The sequence below is a fragment of the Bombus impatiens genome, unplaced genomic scaffold (assembly GCF_000188095.3).
Source record: "Bombus impatiens unplaced genomic scaffold, BIMP_2.2 scf_0675, whole genome shotgun sequence".
Classification (NCBI taxonomy): Eukaryota; Metazoa; Arthropoda; class Insecta; order Hymenoptera; family Apidae; genus Bombus; species Bombus impatiens.
In genome coordinates this window covers 3,478-5,977 of record NT_177094.1, presented here as the reverse complement: position 1 = coordinate 5,977, position 2,500 = coordinate 3,478, and the positions used below count along the sequence as shown (strand labels likewise).

Below are 2,500 nucleotides of genomic sequence, written 5' to 3'. Positions count from 1 at the left end.
GGATGATGTAACATAAGTAAATATGGACTGTAAATAATGTACTAGATAAAGCTAGTAAGTTAAGTAAGATCGCACATCGCCGTCTTCTTCGTTGCCGTCGTCATCGTCCTCCTCTTCGAAATCCCCGTTGCCGTTAACGCTGGACGAGAAGCAGGTTTCGATAGTGGAAACGAAAGAGCATGGAAGAAACAAAGTCTCGGAGGGAACGATACGGCGCGACAAAGTAAACGAAAAAAAAAAAAAACGAGCAGATTGTTAAGAGGGACAAGACACGCGTGAAACGGGGAAAATACGCGTGTCGGAAAACGTGTGCCGAATCCTAGCGACAGCAGAACTCCCTCGCAATGAAATACCCCTTCTGTATAAAGAGTAAGTATATATACACACGTATAAATAAATAAATAAATAAATAAATAAATATATATATATGTGTGTGCACACACAACACACACACACACATATATGTATATATATATATAGAAGCTCTAAAAGTCGATGTATATAAGAGAGAAACATATGGCAATGTGGAGAGGTTGTAGCTACATTATGTTATTGAGACTTTTATCGTGAAAAAATCGTTTCGCGGGAAAAGAACTATTGTAAAGGACAATAGACCTGTCATTATAATTTATCATTAATAGGATGATTTTATTATTATCGTTATTATATTATTCGTCGTCTTTATTGTCATTTATTATTATTCTTTATTATTACGATTATTATTATTATCATTAACATCGCTATTATTAATGTTATCATTAGCATTCTGTTGCCCGGAGGCTAATCGCACAGAGCGAGTATTTTGCGTTTTTCGTCGCCGCCGGGCATCGGTCGCTCTTCTTTCCTCTCTCTTCTCTTTTGCTTCTCGCGTTATTCCGTTTTTCGCACTTTCTCGTTTCTCTTCCTCTCTTCTTTCTGTCATTCTCCCGTGCTCTCTGATCCTTGCCTGCTCGTCTTCAACGGTGCCCCGTTGCTTCCGATCGTACCTCGCAACGAACGCCTCCGTAATCGAAAAAGTCGCCTAGTTCGCGGTCCTTCTTAATTCGAACGATCAAAGTTCGAGGTGAATCCGACGCGCGTCCCGTCGAACCGATATTCGTTTCACTGCGGGCTCAGTCACGCGCAAATCGCTGTTTTCGCCGTACGATCGGCCAGGAGACTCGTTCATCGGCATTAGAAGCTGCTGCGACGAAGACGTTTCGCGTGGTTTTCACACGGTTCGACGGGTCTCGGCGTCGCGTTCGCGAACTCGTTACATTTCGAGGTTGGGACGTCGTTGTCGCGATACGCGGAAGAAACTAGACGTACGTCCGATGACATCGGCTATCGCAAACCGTTCGGAAAATTCGCCAGAGTATTTACAAAACTTAATCGCCGTCTGTTCGATCCTCGTTTTTCGTTTTCGCTCGGTCGTACATACGTCTCTCTCTCTCTCTCTCTCTTGGTTTCCCGGTTTTCGCCGAGTATCGAACGAAAGCTGCGTGTCTTTTCGCCGGCTTGTTCGAACGTGTTTCCATCGTCGTAACGCGTTCGTTACGATCCAACACTCGATAAAATTTTTTATACGTTGAATTTTCTCGCCGCGTAATTGACGCACCTACGTCTCCGAATGCTCGTGTAAAAGGACAAAATATAACGGCCGGTCGAACGGCCAGCGTAACAACGTAGGATTTGTGCCAGGAATGTCTGACTTGTCGCGATCAAGGGTCGGACCACCCCCTCGATATTTCTCAACGCCTCGAATTCGTCCGGTGGACAACCGGTGCGTCCTCGTTCCACCTTGTTTCCCGATCTACCCTTCGAATCGACGTTTCTACTAATACCGGAACATCGACCAACGACGTTTAAAAAATCATAAAGCCGACCGTTAAACCGTCCCGGTACCTATTACGAATCGTTCGGCGGATCCGACTACGAACAACCTGGAATAGGTAACGCGCTCGTCCCGACGACTCTATTTAGGGGCGGAGGGTTTCGAAAGCAGAGTGGCCGGAGTGTGTATAGGAGACAGATTCAAATCGCGGCGATGATCACGGCGCGAGCTGCTCGTTAGAAGGCGTTTAACGTTTGGGACGCGGCTAGTTTCCCTGATCCGTCGTCCCGTTTCCGCTAATGATACGTTCGTACAGGCGGGCGAATCTTTCGGGCTCGTTAAGACGTTGCTTTTTCTCCGGGCGGCGGTTTCTCTCACGAAAATCGTCGATCGGAGAGAGAAAGAGAGAGAGAGAGAGAGTAAGAGAGAGAGAATAAGAGAGAGAGAGAGAGAGAGTAAGAAAGAGAGTGAGAGAGAGAGAGAGAGAGAGAAAGGAAGAAGACTGTCTCGAGCCGGGAGTCGTTTCTTCGATTTCTCCGCGCGATTAATACGACTTCATTAGGCGACAATTCACGGAGTCGACGTTTCGTGTCGGGATTACTCGCGTTATCGGTGACACGGTTTCTGTGATTATTTGCTCAACTGGCTCGAGTGTCGGCGCTTTATCCGAGTCCGGCCTCGGCTATC

General features: G+C 46.5%; 1 protein-coding gene across 1 annotated transcript in view; it reads left to right on the top strand.

The window, feature by feature from the left end:
* LOC100742837 (POU domain protein CF1A) overlaps positions 1–268 on the top strand; it is a 4,499-nt gene extending 4,231 nt beyond the window's left edge. The window contains exon 3 of the mRNA XM_033322858.1: positions 1–268. This exon is cut by the window's left edge and continues 573 nt beyond it. The gene's annotated coding sequence lies outside the window, so the exon portion shown is untranslated.
* Positions 269–2,500: the final 2,232 nt, after the last annotated feature.